The sequence below is a fragment of the Schistocerca cancellata genome, chromosome 3 (assembly GCF_023864275.1).
Source record: "Schistocerca cancellata isolate TAMUIC-IGC-003103 chromosome 3, iqSchCanc2.1, whole genome shotgun sequence".
NCBI lineage: Eukaryota > Metazoa > Arthropoda > Insecta > Orthoptera > Acrididae > Schistocerca > Schistocerca cancellata.
The window spans coordinates 39518746-39539862 of record NC_064628.1 but is presented as its reverse complement, the minus strand read 5'-3'; the positions used below and the strand labels follow the sequence as shown (position 1 = coordinate 39539862).

The 21117-nt window shown below is 45.9% G+C and overlaps 1 non-coding gene across 1 annotated transcript; it reads left to right on the top strand.

The window, feature by feature from the left end:
* Positions 1 to 1265: 1265 nt before the first annotated feature.
* LOC126178673 (U6 spliceosomal RNA) lies at positions 1266 to 1372 on the top strand. The gene has a single exon (XR_007536555.1). It is a non-coding gene; the product is annotated as a U6 spliceosomal RNA (small nuclear RNA).
* The last annotated feature ends 19745 nt before the right edge of the window (positions 1373 to 21117 follow it).

The window sequence follows — 21117 nt, the reverse complement described above, 5'->3', positions numbered from 1 at the left end:
TGAAATAAAATGGCTCTGAGCACTATGGGACTTAACATCTTAGGTCATCAGTCCCCTAGAACTTAGAACTACTTAAACCTAACTAACCTAAGGACATCACACACATCCATGCCCGAGGCAGGATTCGAACCTGCGACCGTAGAGGTCACGCGGTTCCGGACTGCAGCGCCTAGAACCGCACGGCCGTAACTTGATTCTGGATGCTGTTTACAATTGACAATCTGAATTACCTTTGGTCTTGGTACGTTAATCTTATTCTCACATATTTCTGATACTTGACAAAGTGTCTATACATTTATCTTCATGGCTATGTACAGGAATATGATAATCTTACTAGGCGCAGACTGAAACTTGACTACAGACTAATGCAGACTGACTAATCGGAGGTCTGTACACTCGTTATAATACCTCGCGCGTTCAGGTATCACTGCGCGAGTGTGATCCGCGAGGAGAAAAGGTTCTACGTTAGCAGCAATCTCATTGGCTGCGTTACATATTAATACGCGGATCGGCGGATGCAGAATTTGGTCCGTCTCTATGACAGCGCCATCTCGTAGTGCGGAGACGGACGAGCGCTGCGCCTGCGCTGTTGTACTTAGCGGGGCGCGCTCTAGTGGGAAAGTTGTGTACGCGCTGACTACGCGGAACTATGCACACAACAATATTTCTGTTCACCCATAAAATCAAAACATTCACATAACTTTGAGTTTTGTACTAAAATAGTCTTTTGTGTTCTGCTGCCGAACAGTGCCACAGGTTACCCCCAAAAACCGTAGAAACAATAAACCCATGCGTACTGACACAAATCTACGTGATGACGCAGGTACAATCCACCTAAAACGCCCCGTGGAAAGCATAACATAAGATAGTGGTCACAATAATTTGTTGTTTCAGTTAACACTTTGTGTCTTGGGCGGTAGCGCAGTTTTGATCGGCGTGTTCACGCGGAGACTGCGAAAGGGAGAAGGGCAGGAGCGGCGGCGGCGGCTCGGCGCATGCGCAGCGCAGGTGGACGACCTGTGCGGCAGACGGCCTCCTGCTCTTTGTTTTGCCGCGGAGCAGGTTTGGCCGCGAGGTGGGCGTACCGACGCTGCAGTGCCTGCCGCGGGCTTTAACACGCGCGCCTGCCTCGCTGCAGCACAGTCGCTGCCAAGTCTCATCGAAAGAGTCGCCACGGGACAGACGACGTGTACACGCGTTCCAGTCACTTTGATGTGACCACCACCGCAGGGGGGACGGGGGGGGGGGGGGACGTGGAGGCAGCAGTACTCGCTTCGGCGGTACATCTACTAAAACTGGAACGTTACAGAGAAGAGTAGCATGGCCCTTGCCCAAGGATGACTCGCAAAGTCGTGAAGCGTTCCACATGTTAAACACCCTCATACGAAGATTAGGACGCCGTAATGAAGCTGTTGACGCTTCAAGCTGCCTCTGACCCTGCTTGATAGGCAGTAGGGCTATGAGAGTTTATCATCATTATTCATACCTCCAGAATGAGATTTTCACTCTGCAGCGGAGTGTGAGCTGATATGAAACTTCCTGGCAGATTAAAACTGTGTGCCGGACCGAGACTCGAACTCGGAACCTTTGCCTTTCGCGGGCAAGTGCTCTACCAACTGAGCTACCCAAGCACGACTCACGCCCCGTCCTCAATCCTTTACTTTCGCCAGTATCTCGTCTCCTACCTTCCAAACTTAACAGAAGCTCTCCTGCGAAACTTGCAGGACTAGCACTCCTGAAAGAAATGATACTGCGGAGACGTGGCTCAGCCACAGCCTGGGGGATGTTTCCAGAATGAGATTTTCACTCCTTTCTTTCAGGAGTGCTAGTCCTGCAAGGTTCGCAGGAGAGCTTCTGTAAAGTTTGGAAGGTAGGAGACGAAGTACTGGCTGAAGTAAAGCCGTAAGGACTCGCCCGCGAAAGGCAAAGGTCCCGAGTTCGAGTCTCGGTCCGGCACACAGTTTTCATCTGCCAGGAAGTTTATTATTTATACCTCCTTAAGACACCCGCGAAGAAAACCAATATTCTTAGAAGCTGTACTACGTATCATCTTAGATACGATAGGGAATGTCTTAGGGTAACGTACTGCATTCAGATGACCAATAGAAGCAACCTATTCATAAGAAATCTTCGGTCCCGACGGAAACAGTGCAGTCGTTGTCGTAATGCGGAAGCGGAACGATTTATCCGACGTTCAAATAAGCATTGTCATTGGCTTTCAGGCCAAAGGCGGAATCATTTCCGAAACGGCTAAGTTTGTAAACTGTTCGCATGCCGCCATGGGTAAAGCACGTCGTGCGTGGCAAAATGGCGCTACCCAGAACCAGCGGCTAGACAAGTGAGGTGCACCACGGCCCATAGATGACGCGTGATGGACAGCGGCGGAGATGTGCACGGGCAGGTAGAGCAACTGACCTTCCAGATGAACCAAGGAATAATAATAATAATAATAATAATAATAAATCTGTTCAAATGGCTGTAAGCACTATGGGGCTTACCATCTGAGGGCATCAGTCCCCTAGACTTAGAACTACTTGGACCCAACTAACCTAAGGACATCACACAGGAGGCAGGATACGAACCTGCGACCGTAGCAGCAGCGCGGTTCCGGACTGAAGCGCCTAGAAGCGCTCTTTCACAGCGGCCGGTAACCAAGGAGGTTCCAGCAGCGTCCCCTCGACGACCGTTGAGCGAACCTAGCTGCATATGGGCCTCTGCAGCGGACGCCCTGCTCGTGCGATCGTGCTGACTGAGGTTCATAGGCGATGAAAGTTGGAATTTGCACACCGACTGCAACTGGGTGTAGTCCGGAACCGCGGGACTGCTACGGTCGCAGGTTCGAATCCTGCCTCGGGCATGGGTGTGTGTGATGTCCTTAGGTTAGTTAGGTTTAAGTAGTTCTAAGTTCCAGGGGACTTATGACCTAAGATGTTGAGTCCCATAGTGCTCAGAGCCATTTTGCAACTGGGTGTCAGATGAGTGGCAACAGGTGCTGTTTTCAGATGAGTCACGATTCATGCTCCATCTGACAGCCCTTGGCGCATATAGCCCTGTAACTACCGTCGGAATGTCAAGGCCGGAGGAGACCGGGGAATGTTTTCGTGGCATCCTCAGAGTGATCTCGTCATTCTCGAAGGCGCAATGGATCAACACAAGTATGCATCTCTAACTGGGGATCATGTGTACCCAAATATCCAGTTTGTTTTTCCTCGGCACGATATCATTTACCAGTATGACAATGCGTGTGAGAGACAGCTCACAGTGTACGTGCATAGTTGGAAGAACACCAGGATGAGCTTACTGTAACCCCCTCACCCCCCCACCCCCCGCTCCCGCCCACTAAACTCCTCGGATTATAACCCATCGAGAATCTGCGAGACCACGTCGATCGGGTTGTTCCCGTCACGGATCCTCGACCGAGAAACCTATCGCTGCTGGCCACAGACTCCACACGTCCCAGTAGCTTCCAGAACCTCACTTGACACTCTTCCTGCATGTCTCGCAGCGGTCCGCTTTATAAAAGTTGGTTACTCACGCTTTTGACAGGTGGCCACTTTTAATGCGACTGGACAGTGTATAAGCCTACTAAGAGTAGCCCTACTTTAGAATCTTCGCTTTATTATCTGTATCACATGCGACACAAATTATGTTCGATGAATCTATCACTGTTCGCGTAAAGTATATTTGAAACCACATTACGCAGTGCTTGTTACAGTGTAAATCGTAGCACGCTTACGTGATTCAACATTATTGTAAATTAACGTATACATGGTGAACGACGTATGTGTCTAATATTGAACTATAAGCAACATAGAAGCATAGATTAAGGAAAGTCAAACCTACGTTTCTAGCATTTATAGACTTAGAGAAAACTTTTAACAATGTTGACTGGAATACTCTCTTTCAAATTCTAAAGCTGGCAGGGGTAAAATACAGGGAGAGAAAGGCTATTTACAATTTGTACAGAAACCAGATGGCAGTTATAAGAGTCGAGGGACATGAAAGGGAAGCAGTGGTTGGGAAGGGAGTAAGACAGGGTTGTAGCCTCTCCCCGATGTTATTCAATCTGTATATTGAGCAAGCAGTAAAGGAAACAAAAGAAAAATTAGGAGTAGGTATTAAAATCCATGGAGAAGAAATAAAAACTTTGAGGTTCGCCGATGACATTGTAATTCTGTCAGAGACAGCAAACAATTTGGAACAGCAACTGAACGGAATGGACAGTGTCTTGAAAGGAGGATATAAGATGAACATCAAAAAAGCAAAACGAGGATAATGGAATTTAGTCGAATTAAATCGGGTGATACTCAGGGTATTAGATTAGGAAATGAGACAGTTAAAGTAGTAAAGGAGTTTTGCTATTTGGGGAGCAAAATAACCGATGATGGTCGAAGTAGAGAGGATATAAAATGTAGACTGGCAATGGCAAGGAAAGCGTTTTTGAAGAAGAGAAATTTGTTAACATCGAGTATAGATTTAAGTGTCAGGAAGTCGTTTCTGAAAGTATTTGTATGGAGTGTAGCCATGTATGGAAGTGAAACATGGACGGTAAATAGTTTGGACAAGAAGAGAATAGAAGCTTTCGAAATGTGGTGCTACAGAAGAATGCTGAAGATTAGATGGGTAGATCACATAACTAATGAGGAGGTATTGAATAGGATTGGGGAGAAGAGAAGTTTGTGGAACAACTTGACCAGAAGAAGGGATCGGTTGGTAGGACATGTTCTGAGGCATCAAGGGATCACCAATTTAGTACTGCAGGGGAGCGCGGAGGGTAAAAATCGTAGAGGGAGACCAAGAGATGAATACACTAAATAGATTCAGAAGGATTTAGGTTACAGTAAGTACTGGGAGATGAAGAAGCTTGCACAGGATAGATGGAGTAGCATGGAGAGCTGCATCAAACTAGCCTCTAGACTCAAGACCACAACAACAAGCAATATGTGAGAATGTCACTCAGTATCACGGAAATGCTCCGCAAAAAAAATTTCATAAAATTCGTTTCAGCAATTACAACACAACGTAGTAGTTTGTGGAACATATCGGGAGTATGACAGGATATGCTGCTTTAAAATGATGTGATGATCACCCTTTACATTCATATTCTTTGCAATGTAAATTGCGAGGTCCATCCATAAAACGGCAAAGAAAATTACAAAATGTCTTCTGAGCAGGAGATGTGGCTTATTTACTCGTATGTTAAAGATACGGCTAAATAAACCACACTTTTTTTTTGAACGACTCTTTGTTAGAGGCAGAAAGAAAAGAATTTAAATTTTATGTGACTGACATTGAAGTATGTACAACCATAAATTCGCAGCAAAGCTTCAAAGCCGATTACGGACTTGAGCACATAAAAAATTCAGGCCTGGCACAAGCCTATCGTGCGGCATACCGAACGAGTCAGAGCAATTCGTTACACTTTAATACCTGCGGATGTATACCACAGGCGAACGGTGCGCCTACAGATAGCGTTTCTCTGGTCCGCGCAGACCTCTGCCTTAACACTAGGTGTTCAGTCCAGACAGCTCGTGGCTACAGACTCCGACCCCTCGCGTTCCCAATGACCTCCTGGGACTTTTATGGCGTGGGAAGTTCTGGCACGCTGCAGCGTAGCTCCGTGATGCCGCATGGGGGACTCCTTCAATAATAATAATAAAGATAAGCAGCGAGCCTCGACACTCGACCGCCGTTGATCTAACACCACAGAGTACAGGGCTATTACAAATGATTGAAGCGATTTCATAAATTCACTGTAGCTCCATTCATTGATATTTGGTCACGACACACTACAGATACGTAGAAAAACTCATAAAGTTTTGTTCGGCTGAAGCCGCACTTCAGGTTTCTGCCGCCAGAGCGCTCGAGAGCGCAGTGAGACAAAATGCGACAGGAGCCGAGAAAGCGTATGTCGTGCTTGAAATGCACTCACATCAGTCAGTCATAATAGTGCAACGACACTTCAGGACGAAGTTCAACAAAGATCCACCAACTGCTAACTCCATTCGGCGATGGTATGCGCAGTTTAAAGCTTCTGGATGCCTCTGTAAGGGGAAATCAACGGGTCGGCCTGCAGTGAGCGAAGAAACGGTTGAACGCGTGCGGGCAAGTTTCACGCATAGTGATGTGAAAGGTTCAGTGTTCAAACCTCCTCTACCTAGAAACGTGCCAGAACTGCGAGTTCGCATCAACAATGCTTTCGAATTCATTGATGGGGACATGCTGCGCCGAGTGTGGGAGGAACTTGATTATCGGCTTGATGTCTGCCGAATCACTAAAGGGGCACATATCGAACATTTGTGAATGGCTAAAAAAACTTTTTGAGTTTTTGTATGTGTGTGCAAAGCATTGTGAAAATATCTCAAATAATGAAGTTATTGTAGAGCTGTGAAATCGCTTCAATCATTTGTAATAACCCTGTACTTACAAGGGAAGTAACTTAGCAGAAACGGGCGAAATCGAATAAACATAATTTTAATGTATTCAGACCTATTCCACCACCTATCAACGCCATTTATCTGCTTAACTCTGGATTTGAATAAAGTCGATGTTTCAAAGTTAACGAATCTAAGACTACAAAAGCCCAAGTCGCTGAAGAAACGATAACAGGGTGGCAGCTTCGTTTCATCGAAAGATTTCCCTGTGATTTCAAATTTTTACCAGTTTGGAATTTCAGACTGAATGTGAGAACTATTTTACTTCACCATTTTATTGAGTTGTTCGTCACTTATTAATACTGATTATTCTAATTTTAGCTAGGATTTACAGTTATTATCAACTTTTCTGTAACTTTATAGCTTTTACCGCACCTGTAAATTCCATTTTTCACTCGTCCTTCGCCGTTCCGTGCTGTGCCGCGTCATTGTGCGACTACCTCGAATATGTGAGAAATCCTTACAGAAACATGCTTCGAAATGTCGTCACTGTAATGTAATATCAATACACTTCGGTTGCATGTTTCAGACCGCAAGCTTTTCACCCATGGTTGTTCCTAATTGAAAGAAGTACTATTCACGATGAAATTAGTAAAACGCAATTGAAGCCTAACGAGGAATTCACAGCTACTGTGCAAATTCTCACCCGCCGGTGATGACGTCACAATCATACACTGGGAAATGGACAATAACGAAGATACTGAAGTCGGGAAGCGCGCCAGAGCTGGCAACGAACATTACGAAAGTTCAGTGTACTTCTTCAGTTTCCCCCTGCGACTCCACAATCGATTGTTTACGAAGCAAAATTTCCGAGTGATTTGTAAAAGATTAATATTTCTTCCCGTTAACGAACAGTGCAAATACCACTAGAGTCTCTCAGAAATCCCTGAGTCCTACAGAATACCCTGACTTTTCCAGTAAAATCAGTTTCCTGAGAATTCACGGTTTTCCAAATTTATCAGACATGTTGCTATCATGAATAATATGTGAAAGACAATACTCGCCTGCATATTCACAGCAGTCCTGTGTCAGGAGGTATGTGGCAGAAAGTTAACATTTGTTTGAAACAGTGTATATTAACACATGCTCCACTTAGGCCTTGCAAAAACAGTAGTTGCTCTTTGGTACCCAGTGATCATATTATTCAGATCTTTACCACAAGCTGTTCCATTCCGCTGTGTTGTAATCATTTCATTGAAATTCACATGGGCAAAATCTTGGTAAATTTTCCAGAACTGTAGTCTGCAAGCAATGAAGTAGAAGTTATGACGTGCTGGTCGGTTCCCAATTTCACAAATAGCCACCGTGGTTATATTCTAACAGCCTATAGAATGTCATTTATATACTACTTGTGAAAACAAAAGTAGCGACATAAGGTTTCAGACGTATTAAAAAGGTTGCTGGTTCAAATCCAACGCAAGATTCAGAATGTTTCGTCTTTCCAATTGCAGAGTGTACCAAAGATGGAGAAGCTGCGATAATTAGAGGATGGGTACCAGTGGAGGGAAAAAGCGAAGGACTGAAAGACCGTGACGATTGAAAATTGGTGCTGGTCCGTTGTTCGAACTCCGATTTCCTGCCTTTAGCGATCAGTCTACGATTAGTCTGCCAGCACGCCTGAAGGCCTGTCACAACAATTTCATTACATTGCAAGTTCATAATTCCTGAACGGTTTCATATCATTGCATCTTCATAGCTTTCATGCCCATTTCACTCAATTCATATGTCTACTATATTGAAAATTAGTACAATGAAAAGGAATTTCAGTGGTTTCCATATTATAGCACTAATGCTGGTGGTGAGTAAAGATTTGTATGATAGTAGTGTACAAGAGTAAAACACGTCCAAAATATGTAGGATTCTGCTCCTAAATTTTCTAAAACAGTTACAAAATAGTTCACGATCACCTCTTAGGAAGTACAATAACTCTGTATTATAACTGCCCACTTACTGAAAACAAACCAGGGATTCCGCCATAGCCATCCTTGCCCACCGCCTGTTACATGGGAGTCGTAACAAGATTTTTACGTGTTTCTAGTACATTGCACTGTGTATCGGACCTGGGACCTCTACCTTTCGCGGGCAAATGCTGTACCAGCTGAGGTACTCGAGGAGGACTGCGTCACGAAGTTTCGTATCAGCATACACTGCGCTGCATCGTTTAAATCCAGTCGTGATATTTATTATTACCGAACGCGGCGGGTAACAGTCTGGTTTCTACATCTTGAGGTGTGTTATGTGTCAGTTTTTTGCTGCTTAATTTCGTTTCTGCCCGACGACATTTTCAGAAATTTTGTGTGCGTTTTAATTCAACGTAACGTTATTAATAAATGTACGGTGTCCATTATTTCAAGATTTGGCAGATTTTATTTTATTATTTAACTCTGTGTCCAGATGCTCTTCATGGCAGCAAGGTAATATAAGGGAGGGAGGTCGCGTGCGCCATTCGACCATGAAATGTGTACACTTTGTTCTTCTTTGTATTTTAATTGTTTGTGTATCGCATTTTCTGAGGCGGAATTTCGAGGGCCAGCCCAGCATTTGCCTAGATGAGCGTGGGAAACTTCATAAAAACCACACCCAAGGGGTCGTTAAAACGGATCTCGTTAGTCTCCGTATCTCGTCAGCTAGCGCGCGCGCGTTACGCTGTTAGTGCAGGTGAAGAGTATATTTTTATATCGATCAATAAAAATGATGCCATTAATATTCGTACTAGTAATATACACTCCTGGAAATGGAAAAAAGAAACACATTGACACCGGTGTGTCAGACCCACCATACTTGCTCCGGACACTGCGAGAGGGCTGTACAAGCAATGATCACACGCACGGCACAGCGGACACACCAGGAACCGCGGTGTTGGCCGTCGAATGGCGCTAGCTGCGCAGCATTTGTGCACCGCCGCCGTCAGTGTCAGCCAGTTTGCCGTGGCATACGGAGCTCCATCGCAGTCTTTAACACTGGTAGCATGCCGCGACAGCGTGGACGTGAACCGTATGTGCAGTTGACGGACTTTGAGCGAGGGCGTATAGTGGGCATGCGGGAGGCCGGGAGGACGTACCGCCGAATTGCTCAGCACGTGGGGCGTAAGGTCTCCACAGTACATCGATGTTGTCGCCAGTGGTCGGCGGAAGGTGCACGTGCCCGTCGACCTGGGACCGGACCGCAGCGACGCACGGATGCACGCCAAGACCGTAGGATCCTACGCAGTGCCGTAGGGGACCGCACCGCCACTTCCCAGCAAATTAGGGACACTGTTGCTCCTGGGGTATCGGCGAGGACCATTCGCAACCGTCTCCACGAAGCTGGGCTACGGTCCCGCACACCGTTAGGCCGTCTTCCGCTCACGCCCCAACATCGTGCAGCCCGCCTCCAGTGGTGTCGCGACAGGCGTGAATGGAGGGACGAATGGAGACGTGTCGTCTTCAGCGATGAGAGTCGCTTCTGCCTTGGTGCCAATGATGGTCGTATGCGTGTTTGGCGCCGTGCAGGTGAGCGCCACAATCAGGACTGCATACGACCGAGGCACACAGGGCCAACACCCGGCATCACGGTGTGGGGAGCGATCTCCTACACTGGCCGTACACCACTGGTAATCGTTGAGGGGACACTGAATAGTGCACGGTACATCCAAACCGTCATCGAACCCATCGTTCTACCATTCCTAGACCGGCAAGGGAACTTGCTGTTCCAACAGGACAATGCACGTCCTCATGTATCCCGTGCCACCCAACGTGCTCTAGAAGGTGTAAGTCAACTACCCTGGCCAGCAAGATCTCCGGATCTGTCCCCCATTGAGCATGTTTGGGACTGGATGAAGCGTCGTCTCACGCGGTCTGCACGTCCAGCACGAACGCTGGTCCAACTGAGGCGCCAGGTGGAAATGGCATGGCAAGCCGTTCCACAGGACTACATCCAGCATCTCTACGATCGTCTCCATGGGAGAATAGCAGCCTGCATTGCTGCGAAAGGTGGATATACACTGTACTAGTGCCGACATTGTGCATGCTCTGTTGCCTGTGTCTATGTGCCTGTGGTTCTGTCAGTGTGATCATGTGATGTATCTGACCCCAGGAATGTGTCAATAAAGTTTGCCCTTCCTGGGACAATGAATTCACGGTGTTCTTATTTCAATTTCCAGGAGTGTAGAATGATGCACTTTTCTTATACTAATGAAATATGTGTATCATTTAGGTTTCAAACTAATCTGTCTTAAAAATATTGTGTGGATGTCTGTCAGTTGTTTGAGGTATAATAAATTTTAAATTTAGTTATTGTGGCACCATGCTTTGGCAAGCTCGCCGAATCAGTTATATGAAAATGGTAATTTTAGAATCTTTCTCCCCCTTTGTGTCGCCCCGGTACGTTTGGCTTTCTCCCCGTGCGGAGTATATGGAGGTGGCCCTGCCGCTCGTTTCGGCAGGAGGATACCGCGAGGCGGGAGCAGGAGATGCACGGCGTGATAAGAGGCGGAGCTCTTCATCGGAGTCCGTCCCGCGCGTGGATACCCAACCGCGTCTCTCCCCCAACCCCCGGTTTGTCGCCTCCCCTTTCGCCGGACGACCCCGTTATCTGGTCATCCATAATTCATTCACGCGATTGTCAACCCTCCCGTGTTCGTGGGGGAAATGTGCCACAGTTCTTTCGTCGTAACTGTACTGTCCCGCATCCATAAGGAGCGAAGTAGAATGGACGCTCAGCTCGCAGTTGATGGCCCGTCAGAAAACTGCCCTTCCCTCCTCCTCCCTCCCCCCCCCCCCCCACCTCACATAACCTCCATTCCCTCCCCAACCGTGGAGCTTCATTCTCCGACTTGTTTTCCCGCCAGCCATGTGTTCTCGCTGGTAGCGGTGATACACAACACTTCTCAGCAACCGTCATTCTGAACCGATCCCAGAACACACAGAGAATTCAACAGGTGGCCCAACAAATGGTAATTAATTTCTACTGCGTCAAACGCAGAGTTCCCACGAAATCCATTATGCTTTTTAGGTTGTCACCTGTAAACAACTACACGACCATTTTTGCTCCGAAATCTGTCGTCATATTCAGGACCTAGGATATATAGGCCGCCGCAATTCTCATGATGGGATTATCAGCCCCCCCTTCGCCATAATGACCTCTTCCACGGCGATAGCCACTACTCATAACGCCACTCAACTCTCCTGAGCATGCGCCGGCCGAGGTGGCCACACACACACACACACACACACACACACACACACACACACACACATGCCCGAGGGAGGACTCGAACCTCCGCCGGGACCAGCCGCATAGTAGGCGCTACAGTCTGGAACCGCGCGACCGCTGCGGTCGCTGGTTCGAATCCTGCCTCGGGTATGAATCTGTGTGATGTCCTTATATTAATTAGGTTTAAGTAGTTTTAAGTTTTAGGACGCTGGTGACCTCAGATGTTAAGTCTCATAGTGCTCAGAGCCACTTGAACCATTCTCCTGAGCGTGCAGTAAAATAACAAAATCCTGTATCGGTCGTTTCACAGAGTCACACGTGCGCGAAGCCACTGCCTCATGTCCGCTGCTCATAAACTCACCTCAGTTTTATCACTGGTTGCCGAAAAACAGTCTTAATATTCTACGTCAACATATGTAGTCCGCAAGTCAAAGTTCTATTAGAAGCTTTTATATGTAGCAGAAGCAGAGAGATGAGAAAATTATCGTATAATGAGTCTAGTAGTATCGCATGTCTCAAAAAGGTACATGAGTACTTTATCCAAGAATGAAACGGAAATTTGAAGGTTTCGGGTGATTATAACTAAAGTGCCCAGTCTGGTCTATAAGTATCGTTTGGCAGCGAAACTTTGTGTTCTAATGCGTAATGCGGAACCGTTTTACGCTGGAAAACATGGGTTCCAAATTTGGCCACCAAGTGCAAATCTCAATGCAAGAAAGACGTATGGAAATGTTTGCATATGTAATGGATTACGAACGGGACGTGGGCAGAAAAGCTCAAACAAGCGAGAAAGTTATAATGTTAATTTCATTATTAACCGCCGCTTACACAATTTGTTCAATATGAGCACAGGAGATGTCTACGAGATTATGTAAGCGCGAGATTTGCACCTAGCGGCCAAAATTAGTTGCAGTCCTCCCTGAACCTTCATGAATAACTGCACTTTACTGTAATTATAACCATCCGTACGTTGGGAGAGCACCAGTTTGCGTTTAAGAGTAGTAGTGGTACTGGAGAAGCAATTTATCGTGTGTATCCGTAAGTGCGGACAAGGGTATTTATCGCCTGGAAAAGAATAAAATGTTTTTCATTCTGAGGCAGTAAGGTATGAACTACGGCATAAATGATAATCCATTATTTTTACGCGAAGCAAACTAAATTTAGCTACACTGACTAGATGATACAAAATTCGAAACCACTAGAGGTGTACCGGCCGGAGTGGCCGAGCGGTTCTAGGCGGTACAGTCTGGAACCGCGAGACCGCTACGGTCACAGGTTCGAATCCTGCCTCGGACATTGATGTGTGTGATGTCCTTAGGTTAGTTAGGTTTAAGTAGTTCTAAGTTCTAGGGGACTGATGACCTCAGTAGTTAAGTCCTTTAGTGCTCAGAGCCATTTGAACCATTTTGAACCACTAGAGGTGTAAGGCAAGGTCGATCATTGTTAATATCGATACTGAACTTGTATATTGATAAAAAGACGAGGGAAGTGAATGCCTGTCTTGGTGTGAGGGCTGTTTGTCACAGACAGAAAACCAGCATGATACCATTTGCTGACTAAATGGCTGTTGCCGTCGAATATAAACAGGAACAGAGTCGGGTGCTTAATGAAATGAAACCTGTCCTAGCTGTTGGCTGTAAAAGCTACAAACACAAAAATAAACAAAGATAACAACATATTCGCCTTTTTTGTGTACCGACAGGTGCACTTACCGCTGATTTAACATTTAATGGCCCCCTCTGCGTTTCTTTGCTAGTATGTGAATTTTTGATATAGCTTTCACTAACAGCTGAGCAGATTCACGAGGGAGACTTGCGTGTACAGTTTATTACGGATATGCCACATAAGTCGTACAGTTGTAGGTAATTGGTGCTACCCGTGCGAAGAAGCGTGGGCGGGTCACTAGTTTATAAATAACTTTGATTCGTTATGTAAAGTATGATTGTCTTCCTAGCTCCGGATAGTAGCTATTACGATGTACGTGATCCTTCCATTAATATCGTGTAATGGCATTGCCTTGCTCTTTTAATTTTTCTGTGTAATACGTAGCTGCGCCAACGGTCCTGCCGCATGGGTAACACACGTTCCCGTCAGATCACCAACATTAAGCGCTGTCGGGCTTCGCTAGCATTTGAACAGGTGACCGTTCGGGTCTGCCCAGAAATGTTGGTGAAAGGGTGCACTCACCCCTTGTGAAGCCAATTGAGGTGCTACGTGACCGAGTAGTAGTGGCTCCAGTCTCGAAAACGGACAACTGCCGGGAGAGCGGTGTGCTGGCCACATGTGCCTCCATGTCTGCATCCAGTGACACCTGTCGGCGGAGGGTGACACGGCGGTCAGTCGGTTTCGTTGGGACTTCCGAAACTTGTTCGGACAGAGTTCAGCTTTTCTTTTTTTTTTCCAAATAGGTAGCTGGAAACAGGCTACTTCGTTTGTTGGGGACTGCGTTGTATGATGCTGTGCTTACGACCTTTGCTACGGCAGTTGTTGATGTATACAGGGTGATCACGAAAACTTGCGCCGTAGATATTTCGATAATGGAAGGAGCCACTGATATGCTGATTTCACAGATTGAAATGGTAGGCAGCCCGTTCACAGAGTATTATGAGTTTCAGATATTTATTTTAAAAGGGTGCAAATATGTCAATGGAGCATTGGCTATTGGCAGTACCACGATCAGAGTAAAGCAAACTAGAACATCAGTGGTGTCGCAAGAGTCTAGTCCAAGTAATTTGCGAGATATCGTAGTTTGAACATTGTAAACACCGACAGTTGTTCCATGTTTCAGCAGAAATTAATGTGAATTTCACATGGGCGCGTATGTGCAGTTCTACACAGATGTTAATAAGTCCCAGGAGATGTTGTGTTGTTAAATGGGATATCTTCTAGGACAAACGAAAGACGATCGAAGGCGAATGCAGTACGTTTGTGGGGCCTGACACGTAAAGAGCCAATGTACCATCAAAGTCTGTGCTCAAAATGGCCGTCAGATGGTTTAAATGGCTCTGAGCACTATGGGACTTCCCAACATCTGTGGTCATCAGTCCCCTAGAACTTAGAACTACTTAAACCTAACCAACCTAAGGACATCACACACATCCATGCCCGAGGCAGGATTCGAACCTGCGACCGTAGCAGTCGCGCGGTACCGGACTGAGCGCCTAGAACCGCTCGGTCACCGCGACCGGCAAAATGGCCGTCACCAGCGTCATTAGAAGGTTGCATTCTGCCATACAATAACTGCTGAACACGTTCTAGCATTTCAGCGAAAACTGCAGCGCAGGCAGCAGTAATGCGCCGTTTCATATCATCTGTAATTGTTTGAAGAGGTTGACGTGTGTTGGGATATCTTTCGGCGTACACGGCGCACGAACGAACGGCATACTTCCTCCATTCTCCATAAACCGTAAGCATGACCGCTTTTTTCTCATTGGGAAATACCATCTTCCAAGCACGTCATACTACGTTCACTGTTACACAGTGAGTGACAGGGTCGTCGCAATACAATCGCAGTGTACACACAATACAACGTAAACAAGCATAACATCGACGCCTAGCATCTAAGCAATAGGGTGGAACAAACAGCTGTCGGTGTTGCAAGTAGGCTGTTTAGGTTTTTATGTTGGTAACGCCACGTAACGCTCTGTATGAAAATCACTGACTGTGCTGTGTGCAGTCTGTGGCTGGTTGGCATTGTTGGAATATTCGATATTGTAGTGTTGGGCAGTAAGATGTGAGCCGCCAGCAGTGGTGGACGTAGGGAGAGAGATGCCAGTTTTGAGCGGCCGATCAGGACGTGCGTCCGTCAGAAAAAGGAAATTTCTTTAATTGGATGTCACAAAATTATATATATATATATATATATATATATATATATAATGACTTTTGAACGCTATTAAGGTAAATACATTGTTTGTTCTCTAACAAAATCTTTCATTTGCTGACTATGCCCATCAGTAGTTAGTGCATTCAGTAGTTAGAATCTTTTATTTATTATTGGCGCTCGCTGTATTGCTGTAGTTCGAGTAACGAAGATTTTTGAGGTAAGTGATTCATGAAAGGTATAGATTATTGTTAGTCAGGGCCATTCTTCTGTAGGGATTATTGAAAGTCACATTGCGTTGCGCTAAAAATATTGCGTGTCAGTTTAGTGATGATCAGAATACGTAAAGAGAAAACTGTCTGAATACGTTGAGATTTACGCAGCTGTTTGAGTATCAAATAATGTAGGAGTTTTTCCAACACTGTCAGTCATAATTTTTCTAAGGAGACTTTTCAGTGTTTAGAATCTTCACAATCTGTTAACTGAAACTACCTGCCAGATTACAAATGTGTGCCGGACCGAGACTCGAACTCGCGACCTTTGCCTTTCGCGGGCAAGTGCTCTACCGTCTGAGCTACCCAAGCACGAGTCACGACTTGTCCTCACAGCTTTGCTTCCACCAGTACCTCGTCTCCTATTTTACAAATTTCACACAAGGTCCCGTGCGAAACTTGGAAGATCAGTACTCCTCGAAGAAACTGTATTACGGAGACGTGGTTTACGGAAGGTATGAGATGAGAGGTATTGGCGTAAGTGAAGCTGTGAGGAGGGTAGTTCAGTCGGTAGAGCAGTTTTCCGAGAAAGGCGAAGATTCGGAACTCTAGTCTCGGTCCGAAACATAGTTTTCATCTGCCGGGAAGTTTCATATCAAATGGCTCTAAGCGCTATGGGACTTGACATCTGAGGTCATCAGCCCCCTAGACTTATAAGTACTTAAACCTAACAAATCTAAGGACATCACATACGTCCATGCCGGAGGCAGGATTCGAACCTGCGACCGTAGCAGCAACGCGGTTCCGGACTGAAGCGCCTACAACCGCTCGGCCACTGCGGCCGGCTAGTTTCATATCAGTGCACACTCCGCTGCAGAGTGAAAAATTTCATTCTGGAAATTCGTAAACTGCTTGCACTAGTTTCCTGCAACAAACATCATTGGCGTTCTCATTTTAGGATTTTACTGCGATAGACGTTGTCCCATTTAAAAATTTGTGGCTGTTGTAAAAACCTGCACGTTCGTCAACGTCTCATAACTGTGTACTGTCTGCAAATACGCACCTTTGCCTACAATTCAATTCTTTGAAAACCGCATATCGACCGTGCCTTCCGTGTCCGAAATATTATCGGTGTAAGTGTTAGGTGTTGTTGTGGTCTTCAGTCCTCAGACTGGTTTGATGCAGCTCTCCATGCTACTCTATCCTGTGCAAGCTTCTTCATCTCCCAGTACTCACTGCAACCTACGTCCTTCTGAATCTGTAGTGTATTCATCTCTTGGTCTCCCTCTACGATTTTACCCTCCACGCTGCCCTCCAGTACTAAATTGGTGATCGCTTGATGCCTCAGAACATGTCCTACCAACCGATCCCTTCTTCTGGTCAAGTTGTGCCACAAACTCTTCCCCAATTCTATTTAGTACCTCCTCATTAGTTACATGATCTATCCATATAATCTACAGCATTCTTCTGTAGCACCACATTTGGATAGCTTCTATTGTCTTCTTGTCCAAACTATTTATCGTCCACGTTTCACTTCCATACATGGCTACACTCCATACAAATACTTTCAGAAACGACTTCCTGACACTGAAATCAATACTCGATGTTAACAAATTTCTCTTCTTCACAAACGCTTTCCTTGCCATTGCCAGTCTACATTTTATATCCTCTCTACTTCGACCATCATCAGTTATTTTGCTCCCCAAATAGCAAAACTCATCTACTACTTTAAGCGTCTCGTTTCCTAATCTAATTCCCTCAGCATCACCCGATTTAATTCGACTACAGTCCATTATCCTCGTTTTGCTTTTGTTGATGTTCATCTTATATCGCCCTTTCAAGGCACTGTCCATTCCGCTCAACTGCTCTTCCAAGTCCTTTGCTGTCTCTGACAGAATTACAATGTCATCGGCGAACCTCAGAGTTTTTATTTCTTCTCCATGGGTTTTAATACCTACTCCGAATTTTTCTTTTGTTTCCTTTACTGCTTGCTCAATATACAGATTGAATAACATCGGGGACGGGCTACAATCCTGTCTCACTCTCTTCCCAACCACTGCTTCCCTTTCATGTCCCTCGACTCTTATAACTGCCATCTGGTTTCTGTACAAATTGTAAATAGCGTTTCGCTCCCTGTATTTTACCCTTGCCACCTTTAGAATTTGAAAGAGAGTATTCCAGTCAGCCGGCCGCGGTGGTCTAGCGGTTCTGGCGCTGCGGGCCGGAACCGCGGGACTGCTACGGTCGCAGGTTCGAATCCTGCCTCGGGCATGGGTGTGTGTGCTGTCCTTAGGTTAGTTAGGTTTAAGTAGTTCTAAGTTCTAGGGGACTTATGACCTTAGATGTTGAGTCCCATAGTGCTCAGAGCCATTTGAACCATTTTATTCCAGTCAACATTGTCAAAAGCTTTATCTAACTCTACAAATGCTAGAAACGTAGGTTTGCCTTCTAAGATAAGACGTAGGGTCAGTATTGCCTCACGTGTTCCAACATTTCTACGGTGTTAGGTGGTAAGTGTTAGGTGATTAACCCCATATACGGATTGTTTGCACCGTCTTTGGCCTGTGTGAATGTGCATTCTTTGCAAAAGTTCCTCTCAGCTCGCGCCTTGTTCCGTACGTGGGGTTTTGATGTGTTTCTGTGCAGCGACGTGTGTCGCGGAGAACTAGCCGTCGTGCGACAGCTGCGAGCGCGGCTGGGCTGGGAGGTGTTTGTGTTGAGCAGAGCCCAGAGCCCGGCTGGGAGGGCGGTCTGGCGCCGCCGGACCCTCCGCGCCGCAGGGGTGTACGCCTCATTACGCGCCACCTCTCCTCTCTCCCGCCTCCTCTTCCCTTCTCCCGCTTCTTCCGCTGCTTCGTCTTCTCTGCGCCTCTCTCCCGGCTCCGCTGCTCCTCGTCTAGCGACTATCGAGCGGCGGCCGTGCGCTCACGTGGGGCGGGATGCTGACGCCGCCGTGCTGCTTATCTCGCAGCCCTCGCTGCATTCCGGCCTGGCTGCCGGATTAAAGGGATGGCGGCAGCGTCGCAGAAATCGCCCTTACGCCGTCCTTTGGAGGCGGAAAATGACGCCGCGATTCCCACCTAGACACACGAAACTTGTGTCTGCTCAGCGATCTAAGCAGAGCACTTTTACTGTCACAGTTTGCCCAAATGGTGACTTTCCTCCCTAAAGCCGTCGGCACACGGACCGTGCATCCGAACGTTGAGCGTTGAGCGTGCCGAGTTTCTGACGTCATAGCGTGGAATAGCACGTTCGAGGGCCTTTCCGAACGTGCAGAGCAATATCTGGTATGTCAGATATTCTGAGCGTTGACCAATGCGATGGCACAACACCACCTACGTCACATGCACGCCATCTCCCTTCAGCACAAAGTTGTGAGGCGACATATTGGCATTCATTTCAAGCTTACACGTATATATGCCGTTTCTGAGCACCAGCAAATTGAGAATCACTGAAAATCCGTTGTTAACTGTGTGATCCGTTGTAATAAAATAATGAGAAACATCATATTCGTGGTAAAAGAATTACTGCAACTTGCGTATTATGAGAGTATGCTATTTGAAGGCACCAATGCACTGAAGATGCACCCAAAACGCATTGTTCTTGGTACAATTTGATATAATTAAATTTCAGTTAGTAACATAGCTACGATAAAAGCTTTCAACAAGTACTGAGATTCGTAAGATCCTAGGAATAGCAATTAACTACCAAATGTTGGTTTAGCATGGTGAATAGCGTTACTGATAGTGAAATTTTTATGTTTGGGCGGTGGTTCGTGACTCGTCAGTACGTAAATTTTTTTGCCTAACATCTGCGTTTTTATTAGGTTCTGTTACTTTATTATTAGTTGAATATAAGTATATACCATAATTTTTGATGCGTAAATATAGGTTCACCTTTCTTTGGTTGTACGATTGGCGTGATCTACAGCACACGTTGCGCTACTTGTGTAAAGCTGTTTTGCTCCTTTTTCTTTTACGCTTCGTAATTCACGTGTTGCAAAGATTCTGCTACTGGGTAGGAACAGTGATCAAGTAAGACGAACCTTCGAGTTTTACTAAAATGTGGGAATGGTGAAATAATGTTTATCTTATGTGAAGAAGTATCGCAAATTTGTATCGCACTGTTTGTAATGCAACTTTTATAAGCCTGTGTCCTTACTGATTGGACATGGTACTTTCCTTTTCATGGACAATGGAGGAAATGTGCGTTTTAAAAGAGCGCACATTTTACGCGCGCCCGCTTAGTAAACAGTGTGATTTACGAACTAGAAACTTCCCGCAACTGCCGCCGGAGTGCGTTGCGATCGCGTGTACCACGTTGGGGCCCACGCGCCGTATGCACAAGTCGCATCGTTCCTGAGCGTTCAGCAGCACGTTGAACTAAGCGCGCTCAACGTTCACGTTCGACAGCACGGTCCGTGTGCCGGCGGCTTAACGCTTGCCGGCATCGTCTATTGTGTAACCGGGCCTCCCAGTCCGTGTGTCTCGTTACTGTCTGAATAAACTGCAGACCAGACCACCACTGCACGTTCGGCGATAGACGTACTCGCCGAGGGAAATATCCAAAATTTGTAGCGTGGACGTACCATTCAAAACAGAATGCAGATGAAGCCAACTAAAAGCAAAGACAGGAGTTATGAGGAGTAAACGGAAACGGCAAGAATGACTTGCCAGATGTCGATATTGTGGAACATATAATAGAAGCAGAGAAAAAATCCTGTTACCGAATATCGTTACATGACATTGAGCGAAATAAATAACAGGAGGCCGTCTGTGTGCAACCTGTATTGAAACGTATCTAATACATAAACTTGAATTTTTTCCCCTTCTTCGCAGCCAAGAACTTTCTGAACGAAATTTCCCACTTTTGGCTATTTTGTTGTTGTGGTGTTCAGCCCAAAGACTGGTTTGATGCAGCTCTCTACGCTACCCTATCCTGTCCCAGCCTATTCATCTCCGAGTAATTACTGCAATCTACATCATTCTGTATCTGATTACTGTATTCATCTCTTGGTCTCCCTCTATGGTTTTTACCCCCCACGCTTCCCCCACTACTAATTTGGTGGTCCCTTGATGCCTCAGAATCTGTCCTACCAACCGATTCCTTCTTCTATTCAGGTTGTGCCACAAATTTCTCTTCTCCCCATTTCTATTCAGAACCTCCTCATTATTTACGTTATCTAACCTTGAGCATTCTTCTGTAGCATCACATTTCAAAAGCTTCTATTTTCTTCTCGTCTAAACTGTTTATCGTGCATTTATCACTTCCATACATGGCTACACTTGACTTTATATTTCTCTTGACTATATATTTCAATATTTTGAGATGAAAAAATGGTCCGGTAGGCTCTGTTCTATTTATTATCCGTGCAGTTAGTCAGTTTCAACCGTAGGTCATTTTTCAAGCACATATTTTAAGCTTCACGCTTCATTTGGCATTGTAATACATTGCC